The sequence below is a fragment of the Erinaceus europaeus genome, chromosome 12 (genome assembly GCF_950295315.1).
Source record: "Erinaceus europaeus chromosome 12, mEriEur2.1, whole genome shotgun sequence".
Lineage (NCBI taxonomy): Eukaryota > Metazoa > Chordata > Mammalia > Eulipotyphla > Erinaceidae > Erinaceus > Erinaceus europaeus.
The window spans coordinates 42075504-42088380 of record NC_080173.1 but is presented as its reverse complement, the minus strand read 5'-3'; the positions used below and the strand labels follow the sequence as shown (position 1 = coordinate 42088380).

Below are 12877 nucleotides of genomic sequence, written 5' to 3'. Positions count from 1 at the left end.
AGCTTCTTAGATTAATCACTCACTCCTGACCAGGGGTAGGGGAGAGAATAGCACAGTGGTTATGCAAAGAGACTCTCACACCCCAAGGATCCAAAGCTCCAGGGTCAGTTCACCTTTTCTGCCAAGCTGGGCAGCACTGCTGGGCCCTGTGAGTTTCTAAGCAAGTCCCATTTATAGTCTGCAGGTTCCAAGACAACTATTCACTATGTTCTCATCAGGAGAACAACATAGAAAGCTTCCACCACACAGCCTCACTGCTAGGCCACTAAGGTGTAGAACTTTTCCTGAGTTTCCTGGTTAGTTCTCTGTCCCCCGATGTCAGCACAGGGCCTCCCCCCAGTGCTCCAGCCTATAAGGGCAGTAGCAATGGAGACTCATGTTACATTTGGTGAGTCTTAGGGGAGTCCTATCCTCCCTTCAGCAGTCTTTTTGCTGATAAAACAGACTGGAGGTGGTGCCTCAACTGGTAAACTGCTGGACTGTAACCAGCCACTTAATCTCTCCCTAGGCTCCTTTCTGTCCACGAGCCATATGTATTTGCATTCACTGGTGATTTGGTGGGTTCCTGAAGTCATTCTAGTCCTGCCTTGTTGAGGTCCCAGGTGATCTCCTTTGGTATTCTTCAGAGTTAAGTTTTCTGTAATTGCTTATTCACTAGATATGGGTATTGACAAGTCATTCCATACCTCTAGCCTGTTTCTATCTTTCCCCAGTGGAGTAGGGCTCTAAAGAGATGAGATACTGGGACAAATTATTGAGGTCATCTGCCATTGATTTCAGGATGAAATCACAGTAATATCTGCAACTTTACAATACTTACTTTGTTCTAGGTTCCCATTATGAATGTCTCGGCGGTGGTCCTCCAAGATTGTCTGAAATTCCTGATGAGATATGTCTCAGGACCATCCACCCAGGAGAAGAGGGAGATGCCAGGTGTGTATCCCAGCTCCACCTCCCCTGGGTCACAAGTTTTCTTTGCTGCTGTCTGGTCGTGTGGCTGTTGAGTGCTCTCCTGGGGCAGAGGGAGTCTCAAAATGGAGATCCAGGGACTCCCAGGGCAGAACAGGTGCAGCTAAGAGGACTCAGATAGTCACTTGGAGCTGCCCCAAACCCACAACGAAGGTTCACTGCTGCTGTGGCTGGATTCAGGCTGCAAATCATTCAGGCCTGAAGCAGAATGACCACAGGTGTTCTAGGAAGCCTGCCCCACAGCATCCAACTGTGCTTCTGCCTTGTACTCAATCTGCTCCCTTGGAGTCCCCTGGAAGGAGTGGCCAACTGTAGTCCTGGCTAAGACTCAAAGAATCTGTGGATTCTTTTTTTCTCCTCTTTCTTTCTCAGATGAGAATATCTGGAATAATCACAGTTGCATCTTTAGAACAGTCTTTAGAAATAGCAGTGCAGTCTCTTCACTTGATATGTCACCATCTTCCTCCTTGATTCTCCAGACTCAGCAGTGTCCTCTCAGCAGTCTGAGGCACCATCCCACCAACAGGACCACACTCTGCCATGGCTTCTGGCACTCAGCAGCATTCTTCTGGTGATCAGGGTCATCTTTCCATGAGGAGGTCCTACGGAGAGCAAAGCAGGTTTCAGCATTCACAGGGTGCCGGTATGCAGCCTTCTGGTCAAAGGAACCCACTGCACTCGTGAAGCCAGGCTGTGAGCAGGCTTGCAGAGTGCTGTCATCAACCAAGTCTCCAGGATGCGGGGTCACAGAGCTGGACCTCATATGGCCGACCAGCAGAAGAGAGTGAGCAGGATTAAGCTTAGTGGATGAGAAAGCTGGTACAAGTGCAGGTTTTTAACTGCTGAATCTTCTAGAGGATTACTAGAGAAGTTTCCTTATTTTCAATGTTATTATTTCCGCCCTAACTTTAGTGATTTCTGTCCTTCTGGTTGCTTTAGGGTTCCTTTGTTCTTCTTCTTCTATGTCTTTAAGATGTGCAATCAGGCTGTTTATTTGTGCTTTTTCTTGTTTCCTAATGTGTGCGTGTATGGCTATGAACTTCACTCTCAGTACTGCCTTAGCTGTGTCCCAAATATTTTGATAGCTTCTGTCTTCATTTTCATTGAACTTTTGAGACATTTTTATTTCTTCCTTTATTTATTCTTTGACCCAGTAGTTGTTAAGTAGTGTACTGTTGAGCTTTCACATTTTGGGGCTATTACTAATCTTTTGTTGATTATTAAGTGTTAGTTCAATTCCACTGTGGTCTGAGAAGATGCTTGAGATGATTTCAATGCTCTTGAATTTGCTGATGCTGTCTTTGTAGCCTAACATATGGTCTATCCTTGAGAATGACCCATGTGGACTTGAGTAGAATGTGTATTCCAGTTTCTTGGGATGAATGACTCTGAAAATGTCCAATAGTTCTAGATTATCTACTCACTTAGCTCCCTCATGTCTTTATTGATTTTCTGCCTGGATGATCTATCAAGTTGAGAGAGTGGGATGTTGAAGTCCCCTACCATTACTGTGTTTCTGTTAATATATTACTGTAGCTCTTTCAGTAGACGTTTTATGTATTTAGATGGCTTCTCATTGGGTGCATAGATGTTAATAACTGTTAAGTCCTCTTGGTTGAGTGATCCTCTGACCATTAAGTAGTGTCCATCCTTATCTTCTAAAATTTTATTGATTTTAAAGTCTATCATGTCAGATATGAGAATAGCTGTTCTTGCCCTTTAATATTTATTTTATTTATATATTCCCTTTTGTTGCCCTTGTTGTTTTATTGTTGTAGTTATTATTGTTGCTGTCGTTGTTGGATAGGACAGAGAGAAATGGAGAGAGGAGGGGAAGACAGAGAGGAAGAGAGAAAGACACCTGCAGACCTGCTTCACCGCCTGTGAAGTGACTCCCCTGCAGGTGGGGAGCCGGGGTTCGAACCGGGATCCTTATGCCGGTCTTTGTGCTTTGCACCACCTGCGCTTAACCCACTGCGCTACAGCCTGACTCCCAATTCTTGCCCTTTTTTGTGGGCCATTGGCTTGTATGATAGTTTTCCATCCTTTCACTTTGAATCTGTGTTTGTCTTGTTGAGTTAGATGGGTTTCCTGTAGACAGCATATTGTTGGGTTGTGTTTTCTGATGCATCTTCCTGCTCTATGCCTTTTAATAGGTGAATTCAGGCCATTGACACTGATTTAAATTAAGGACTAAAGATGCCATTCTTGTAGATTTTTAGAGTGTTCTGATATATGGAATATTTATGGTGGTCTGACTGTTTATAGGAGACTTTTCAGAACTTCTTTCAGGGCAGGCTTGGTGGTAGTTGATTCTTTCAACTGTTGCTTGTCTGAGAAGCTTTTTATGCCTCCAGCTAGTCTGAATGACAGCCTAACAAGATACAGTAGTCTTGGTTTAAAGCCTTTTTCATTGAGCACTTGATAGATATCTTTCCATTCTCTTCTGGCCTGTAGTGTTTGTGTGGAGAAGGCTACTGCTAATCTTATGGGTTTTCCTCTGTAGGTGACTCTTTGTTTTTCTCTTGCAGCCTTCAGGATCCCTTCTTTATCCTTATTCCTTTCCATTCTAAATATGATGTGTCTTGGTGTCTTGGTTAGTTCTGTTTGGGTCCCTCTGGGCTTCTTGAACCTTTATGTCTTTGATGTTGTCTAGACTAGAGAAGTTCTCAGCTATTATGTCCTGTAGAATGGTTTCTTCCCCTCCCTCTCTTTCTTCCTCTGGTAAACCAATAATGAGCGTATTTTGACTTTGAAGTCATCCCATAGGTCTCTGTTGTTGTTTTCAGTATCTCTTAACCTATTTTTGAGATCTATTACTTCTTTTTTTAGTTGTCTCTAATTCATCCTCCATCTTGCTAACTCTGCCTTCAGCCTCATTTATTCTATTCTCTCTCCCCTCTATTGTTTTCATCTATTTTGTTACCCTGTTCTGATACTGTTTTAGCTTGTTCAGCTAGTTGTGTTCTTAACTCAGCTTTCAGCTTTCAGCTCTCTAATAACCTTGAGATAATTAGCATATAAATAGGCTCCTTAGCTTAATCACTCACTCCTGACCAAGAGATAAATCAGGGTGGGGCAGAGATAATCCAGTCATTATGCAAGAGATTCTCATAGCTCCAGTACTAGGCCACTTGCCAAGAGCCATTTCTCTGCTTGATAGAAGTTAGGCTTTGAAACAATGGAAGCCCTCGAGACAAGTTTCTATTTCCCCTCAGGTAGGCCATTTACCAGAAAACAAGTGTCACACCACATTGTTATAGTTAATAGACATAGTTTTACCAGAAAACAAGTGACACACCACATAGTTATAGTTAATAGACATAGTTTCGGCTATGTACGTTGCAAGGGACATTCCACCCTGATAATTACTCCCCCTCCTCCTTCTCCTCTTGCAATACTCCTTCCCCAAAGCCTTATAATGCCTGTGAACACAATAAAATTTTGCAGCTTGATCAGAATCCTGTCTTGCTGTCATTTCTTGTGTCTCCTGTTCCTTTCATTCTAGGTTCTTGGATTCCTAGCCCCTGTTCACGCCCCGCTGGCCGGGGCAGCCACTGAGGTATAGATCTTTTCTGGTTAGTTCTCTGTCCTCTACCTTCTTTCTCCTTCACACTGTACTGTAAAATCAAAGGGCATGCCTTGCCGAACCAGCGGGAGAGCCATATCTGCTTCATGGTCATGTTATCAGAGAGAACTTCATTGTCAAAAAGGAGTTGTACATGTTGGGGATTTAGCATCAAGCAGTGACATAGGATCCTTCAGATCTAACAGAACACCTGACATATTTGTTCTGCAGGATGCTTTTATTCTTGTTTTTGCCAGAACTCAGCCGCTCCAGGCCTAGGTTCAGCTGCTCATCATAGTGATAGTAGTGGGCTTTGGAGTAGTCAAAGCTGCTGGTAGAAGGGAAGGGCAAGGTTGCTCAGGGCTGGCTCTTCCCCACTGGGCTGGGTGACTCGGTCTAAACCTCTGGACTGGTAGAATTATGTAATCCGTTTCTCTTCACTGTCTTGCAAGCCCAGCACAAGTGTATATACAATGTCATGCATGACCCGGCCCAGTTTGAGGTTGAGCAGCAGCTGTGTCTCATGGATCTTGATGTTGCACATGGGGCAGTACTTGCTGGTCTGTAGATATTTCACAATACAGCTCTTGCAGAAAGTATGAAGACACTGTGATGGTGGTGGCATCCACGAAGTAGCCAGCACACAGACAGCAGACGATGTGCTTGTTCAGGTCTTTGATCATCACTCAGACGTCCTTCTCATTCTGTAGTGGGTCCATCTTGTACGCTGACTAGAGCTGGTTCTGAAGCTCATTGTGATCACAATCTTGTGAGCAGGATTTTTCAACAGTAATGACTTGGTGACAATGTTCAGAAGACCCACAGCACCAAACAAAAGCCAAGCTGCTGTGGATTCACCTTTTACAAAGAAAGTTCACGGGATGTTCTGGAGACCCTCCAGAATGTCCTGGAATCTCTCTTATTTAAATATTTGCATATACTTTTTATTCTAATTTGAAGATTAAATACTGTCACATATGGAGCATCTTTAAGAATTTGACCAATTTAAATATACACTGTTTTTCTCTACTTTATCCCCACACCACTACCTAAGAATACACTAGTAATATCAAAGTAAAACTAACCCATCAAACACTGGAGAAAGACACTAGACAGACTAAGGCTAAAACAAAGATGACACTGAGCAAACGGTCACCAAAGTAGGGAGGATCCTCATGGGCCAAGGAACATCTCAAGTCCCTTGGGGGCTCCCAGAGGGATAGAGAATGGGAAAGCTATCAGGGGAGGGGGTGGGATATGGAGATTGGGTGGTGGGAATTGTGTGGAATTGTACCCCTCCTATCCTATGGTTTTGTTAATTAATCCTTTCTTAAATAAAAAATAAAAAAAGACAACCTTGCCAAATAAACTACCAAACAAATGGATATTGATAGAGTCAAAAAGAGCAGAAACAAGTGCTAACCCAAGACAAGTAATCTGAGGAGACCCAACAAACAAAAGATGAACCCAAAAGAGATGACGCCTGGCAGATCTAAGTAGAAGACAAGTCAAACAAATACGTGTGACTCTAAAAATACAGACTAGACATGTACTCAAAACCCCAAGGAGACGAGTCAAGCTACAACAATCATTCTGTGGTTGTTGTGGTATAGAGGCAAGGAAGACAACTCAAGACCAAGGTCCAAATAAGAAAGTCTTTATTTACCCAACCAAGGACTGTCTCCCAGCAAGGTGCTATTCAGAGAGCAGTGTAGGCTAGTCTCACAGCCAATTTTTAAAGAAAAAAGCACAATTGTAGCAAGCAATCTGATTACAGAAGCTAATATAAGCAGATATTTTTGGAACCCTTTTTGGGGAAATACCAGGCATTTTGTCAAAGAATGAGCAAGCAGACTTTGATAATCACAGATGGTCTTTATCAGCAGCTGAGCAAGCAGGCTGATAATCACAAATGGTCTGGTGGAATGATAAGTGAATCTGTTTCTGAGACAGGGTGATTCTCTATTTGGGTGGCAGTTTCTGAGACATCAGGACATTTCTTTTTAGGACCACACCTTCTCACAGCTTCCCTTCATCAGAGTCTCTGGGGCCCTACTTGCACCCAAATAGGCCAAATCTTTTCATTTCATTTCACTTCTATTGGGAATGCTAGAGCTGCCAAAAGCTATCTGTCATGGCATTCTGAAAGCCTATCCTTGCCCACATCATTTTACTTCAGCAGAGTCTCTGGAGAGCTATCTGCACAGACTGGCAAAAATTTTATTTCACACCTGTTGGGAGCCCTAGACTACCTAAATCAACCTGCAAGAGAACTGTTCTCTCACACTGCCCCTATGCCATTTCTGCAGCATTCATCCAACCTAGCCTTGCATACCTCTACTTCCCCTCAGCATAGTCTCCAGCATTGTACTGACAAGCACACTGGGAAAAACTTCTCCTTTCATACCTGTTGGGAACCCTAGAGCTACTCCTAAAGCTACAAGCAAGAGGGCTGTTCTTTCACACTGCCCTTTGCCATTTCTGCTGAATCATGGTGTTCAGCCAGCCTAGTCCCACCCATCTCAGATTATCCTTAGTAGAGTATTCGGAGGCCTACCAGTGCCTAAATTGGCTAAAATTATTCCTTTTGCACCTTTACAATGCCCTAGAGCTACTCAAAGTCACCTGCAATAGGGCTGTTCTCTCATACTGCATCTATGCCTTTTCTGCTAAATCAGCCACCAAAGACCTGCCCACCCCCACATACTTTCAACAGAGACTTCAGGGGCCTTACAAAAAATTCCTTTCATACCTGTTGGAAGCCCCAAAGCTGCCTAAATATACCTGCAGGAGGGATGTTCTCTCACACTGCCCCTGTGCCATTTCAGATAAATCATGGCATTCAGCCAGTATAGCCTGCCCAACACTGCTTTCCCATAACAGAATCTCCAGAGGCCTAAATGCATTCACACTGGCAAAATTTTTTTTTTTCCTTTCATACCTCTGTAATCATGTGGAGCTAGCCAAAATAGTCACCTCATGCAGCAACCTTCTCTGCGTCTAATCACCAAAGTGAAAAGCGGGTAAGAAAGAGAGGGGCGGAAGAAGAAGGGATTTATAGGGCAAAAACCGGGAGTGACGAACCAGGACAGGATTGGTTGGGAAGGGCACTTCAAGAATATCATATTAACTCTCATGGGAACTGGCACTAGCCTGAGGGGACAACATGGCAGAACAGGCACTCTGAGAATGTCCCAACTCTTGCAGGAACTGGCACTAGCCTGAGGAGACGTCTGCACAGCAGCTACCTGAATGTACTTGCAAGAAGGCTATTCTCTTAAGTTTCCCCTATGCCATTTCTGCTCTGTCATGACATTCAGAAAATCTAGTCCCACCCACTCCCACTTCCCCTGAGCATAGTCTTCTGTGACCTAGCAGCGTTAAGATTGGCAAAAACTTTTTGTTTCACATCTGTTCAGAGCCCTACACCTGTATAAAGTTGCCTGCCAGGGGCCTTTTCTTTCAACTTGCACCTATGCCATTTCTGTTGAGTCATGACATTGAACCAGATTAGCCACACCCACCCTAGTTTCTCCCCTCAGCAGTCTCCGGGGGCCTATTGGCACCCAAACTTGATAAAAAAATTTCCCTTTATTGCCTGTTGGGAGACCTAGAACTGGCTAAAGCTATCTGCAGGAAGGCTGTTCTCATACATGGCCACTATGAAATTTCTGCTGAGTCACTGTGTTCAGCCAGCCTAGCCCCACGCTCCTTCCCCTCAGCAGAGTCTCTGGGGGCCTACCAGTGGCCAAATGGACTAAAACTTTCCCTTCTAACCTTGTTGGAAGTCCTAGAGTTGTCTAAATCTACCTGCAGGAGGCTTATTCTCTCACACTTTCCTTATACAATTTCTGCTGAGTCATGGGATACAAAAGCTGAGCCCCACCCACACCACTTCTCTGCAGAATCACTATCAGCACAGAGACTGGATAAACGTTTCCTTTCACACCTGCTGGGAGCCCTAGGTCTACCTAGACTACCTGCAAGTGGACTTCTCAGATGCTGCCCTTATGCCATTTTTGCTGAGTCATGGTATTAAACTAGCTTAGCCCTGCCCACCATTCTTTTCCTTAGCAGAATTTCTGGGAGCTTATCTGTGGCCAGGTTCTGTAAAAAATTTTCCTTTCATGCCTCTTGGGAGCCACAGAACTACCTTAATCTACCTGCAAATAGACTGTTCTCTAACACTGCCCTAGGCCTTTTCTGCTGAATCATGGCATTCAGCGAGTCTAGCTGCATTCAAGCCCACTTGCCCTCAGCAGAGTCTCTGGTGACCTACCAGCACCAAGTCTTGTAAATATATTTTGTTTCAGTATTATTGGAAGCCATAGAGCTGCATAAAATTACCTGCAAGTGAACTATTCTTGCACATTGCCTTATGTTGTTTCTACTGAGTCATGGCATTCTGCCAGCCTAGCCCTGCCCAAACCTGCTTTCACTTAGCAGAGTCTGGGGGCCCACAAGTGCACAAAGTGGCTAAAACTTTTCCTTTCACATCTGTTGGGAGCCCTAGATTTGCCTAAAGCTACCTGCCAGAGTTCTGGTCTTGCTTACCACCTCATGCTGTTTCTGCTGAGTCATCTTGTTAAAACAGCCTAGCCCCGCCCACTCCCATTTACCCGCAACAGTGTCTAAGGGCACCCCGACTGGAAAAATGTTTTGTTTACACTTGTTGGGGGCCTTTGAGCTACCTAAAGCTACCTGCAGAAGGGATGTTCTCACACTGCCACTATGCCATTTCTGCTGAGTCATGGTGTTCAATCAACTTAGCCCCACCCACCCCTGCTTTCCCTTAGTTTTGTCTAGCACCAGGAATGGCTAAGACTTTTACTTTCATGCCTGTTCAGATCCCTAGAGCTAACCAAAGCTACTTTGAAGAGGGGTGTTCTCTCACACTGCCCCTATGCTGTTTCTGCTGTAATGAATTTCAGAGATCCTATCTTGCCCACCCATGCTTCCCCTCATCAGAGTCTTTGGGGGCCTAACAGTACCCAAAGTGTCTAAAAGTTTTCTTTTCATGACAGTTGGGAGTCCTAATGCTATCTAAATCTTTCTGCAGAAGGGTTTTTCTGCCCCTATGCTATTTCTGCTGAATCATGGCATTTTTTTATTTGTTTGTTTGTAGGTTCGGTAATCCAAGAAATTCAGCAAGAGACCAGGGGGATGTAAAGAGCTTTATTTACTAGCCCAGGATAGGGGCTAGGGCCGAGACCCCACAGCTGTTTTGGGTGCTCAAGCCCCTGTCTAAGTCTTACTAGGGTTTATATACAATTCAGAATACATGGCTTAGGTGATAAAGCACATGATGAGGTTACAATTATGGTTATGTATTACATATGTATGGGGGAAGTGAGGGTCCTTTTAACAGCCCTGTGGTTATCTTCTTTTCCTGCCTCTGGAAGTGTCTTCCTTTGTTATGACCTCTCACCTTGCCTCAGGGGTCTGCATCTGCAGTTTGCCTTCAGGTTGCTGGAGTCCAGGCCTACCTGTCTTTTAATTACCAATTCACATTTATTAACTTTAGCTCAATTTCAACAGTTTGTTTCATGCTGTTGGAAGCCCTAGAGCTACCTAAAACTAACTACAGAAAGGCTGTTCTTTCACACTGTCCCTCTTCCATTTATGCTGAGCTATGGGATCCAGCCAACCTAGCCCTGCCTACCCTCACTTCCCCTTGCAGATTCTCCAGCAGCTTTCTGGTGTCCAGACTGGCAAACACCTTTCATTTCATGAATGTTGGGAGCCCTGGAGCTGCCTAAAGCTGCCTTCAGGAGGGATGTTCTGTCACACTGCCCCTATGCTGCTTGTGCTGAGTCATAGTGTTCAGCCACCCTACTTCCCCTCTGCACAGTCTCTATTGCCTACTGGTACCAAGATTGGGCAAAACATTTGCTTTCATGCCTCTTGGGAGCTCTTAACTACTTAAAGATTCTGCAAGAGGGCTGTTGTGTGGAATAATGGGTTTGGGCTATGCTGGTCCTTCCCACCCCCACATCCCCTCAGCACAGTCTCTGGCAGCCTACTTGTGCAGTCTCTGGCAACCTACTGGCAAAAACATTTCCTTTCATGCCAGTTTGGAGCCCTAGGGCTACCTAAACATATGTGTAAGTGGGCTGTTCTCTCACACTGCCTCTATGTCATATGCTGAGTCATGATATTCAGACAGCCTAGCTTAGCCCTATGCCACTTTCCCTAAGCAGAGTCTTTCAGGGCCCAGACTTGCAAAATCTTTTACTTTTTACTGCTATTGGGATCCCTAGATCTACCTAAATATACCTGCATGCTGTCACCTTGGACTTGCAAAATCTTTTTATTTCATGCCTGATAAGAGACCTAGAGCTACCTAAAGGAACCTGAAAGAGGGCTGTTCTCTCACATAGCCCTTATGCCATTTCTGTTGAGTCATGTCTTTAAGCAAGCCTAGCTCTGTCCACCCCATCTTTCCCTCTTCAGCGTCTCAGAAGGCCTACCATCACTCAGATTGGCAAAAATATTTCCTTTCATGCCTGTTGAAAGATGCTGGAAGGAGGGTTTGTCTATCTCATTGCCCCTATGCCGTTTCTTGTAAATAAAATTAAAGGGACTTTAGCTGCAGATGTATAGTGTGTAATGGATTCGGCTGTGAGGCAGCTAGGAGTGGATTTAAACAAATCAAGGTTTTACTAGGGTGGAACACGGGGTAAATAAACTAGTCTCATAAGCCCACGAATTAGTATTAAAATTCAGCCCAACGAGATAAACAATTATCAGTTGAGGTATAGGTTATTCATGGCTATAGAGGAGAGTTTTGGAGTTTACTGGCTAGCTGAATCACACGTTCTTTTCCCAGGAGTGGCAGCCATGGTGGGCACCTCAAACTGTCTCTGCCAAGATGCATCTGACCAGGAGAAGAGCACTAGCCAAAAAGGCTGGGCTTTTAAGTCTGTTCAGTCCACACACACTGCTTTGTGCTTTTGCACAGACCAGATCCACCCACAGTCCAATGTGTGTTTGTGCAGATCACTGTATGCTGTTGCTAGGGTTGACATCAGTCTGAATTCCTATGGTTGGCCCATATATTTCATCACAACAGTTCCTGCTGAGTCAGGTGTTCAGACACCCTAGCATTAGCACCCTGCTTTGCCTTAGGATAGTATTTGGTGATCTACCAGTGCCAGGACTGGTTAAATTGTTTCCCTTTCATACCTATTGGAACCTCTAGAGCTATTTAAATCTACCTAAAAGGGAAATATTCTCTCACACTCCACTATGCTGTTTCTGCTGAGTTATGTCTTTGATCTAGCCCCGCCCATCACATTTCCCCTCAGCAGTGTCTCCAAAGGCCTACCAGCACCCCACCTGAAACTATTGAAGTTTATAGCTGGTCAGAGCCATAGAACTGTCTAAAGGTGATTTCTGACAGCTTTTCTCTCCCTTCGCCCCTATGCCATTTCTGCTGAGTGATTATATTCAGCCAACCTAGTTCACCCACCTGTTGTATGCTTTACATTGGGTATTTCTCCCCCGCCAAGAGAATTGGATCAGTCCAGTTAGTTTCGCGGGCCTGCTTGGCCCCGCCCCGAAGGAACCCCATGAGAGTTCCAGAGTTCAGAGGGTTCCTGAGTTCCGGAGTGAGAGAGTGCTTGCGCCGCCGCAAAGAGACAGCAGAGTTCTGTTTGGTGATTAGTTTGTCTTAGTTTATGAATCGTTGTTCCTGAATAAAGAAATACAGCTTCCCTGCCCAGCCGTTGTCTCTGCATCTCTGTTACCCACCTGGCTAGAGCCTCCGAATTTTAACAACAAATGGCGCCCACGTGGACCTGACCTGTGCATCTCTCAAATAAGTAAAGACAATTTGGCTACCTATGCACTATGGCCTTCTCTTCTGCTTGTGAAGAGATTTCCAAAGGCCTCTGCTCTTTCTTCACAAGACTGTTTTGCTGTTTCTGGAACATTTATCTCTGGACCACTCTGTGGTTTCCACTCGCTTGGGCGAACTCAGAACAGCCAGTGGGAATAGCCAGTGGGCGGGAGGGGAGGCGCGGAGCTGCTGTTTCCACCTGGTTAAACAGCCAGCCAGCCGGCTGTGTCCAGACAACCCCGCGCACCGCGTCCGCAGCCCTGCAGCCCCGCAGCCTGCAGGAGGCTGACGCCAGCATGCAGGAGCCCGATGCCACCACACAGGAGCCCGATGCCAGCACGCAGGAGCCCAATGCCAACACGCTGGAGCCCGGTGCCAGCACGCAGGAGCCCGATGCCACCACACAGGAGCCCAATGCCAGCACGCAGGCCAGCCCACAGGAGCCGGCTCTCCACCGTGTGGCGCAGGGCACTGGACGCGTGATCCCTCCACGCTGCTCG

The 12877-nt window shown here is 45.4% G+C and overlaps 1 pseudogene; it reads right to left on the bottom strand.

Annotated features, from left to right (window-relative positions):
* Positions 1-1450: 1450 nt before the first annotated feature.
* On the bottom strand, positions 1451-5253 carry LOC103119409 (polycomb group RING finger protein 1-like; annotated as a pseudogene).
* Positions 5254-12877: the final 7624 nt, after the last annotated feature.